Raw genomic sequence first — 315 nt, forward strand, 5'->3', positions numbered from 1 at the left:
TGTTCCATGCTGCTCCATGATGCTCCTAGCTGCTCTGTGGTGCTCCATGCTGTTTATGTTGTTCTACGCTGTTCCATGTCTATTCCATGCTGCTCCATGCTGCTCCATGGCTGCTCCATGCTGTTCCGTGGTGCTTCTATCTGCTCCGAGGTGCTCCATGCTGTTTATGCTGTTCTGTACTGCCCCACGTCTATTCCATGCTGCTCCATGTCTGTTCCATGCTGCTCCATGTCTGCCCTATGCTGTTCCATGCTGCTCCGTGTCTATTCCATGCTGCTCCTAGCTGCTCCATGGTGCTCCATGCTGGTTATGCTG

Source organism: Neomonachus schauinslandi, chromosome 16 (assembly GCF_002201575.2).
Source record: "Neomonachus schauinslandi chromosome 16, ASM220157v2, whole genome shotgun sequence".
Taxonomy (NCBI): domain Eukaryota; kingdom Metazoa; phylum Chordata; class Mammalia; order Carnivora; family Phocidae; genus Neomonachus; species Neomonachus schauinslandi.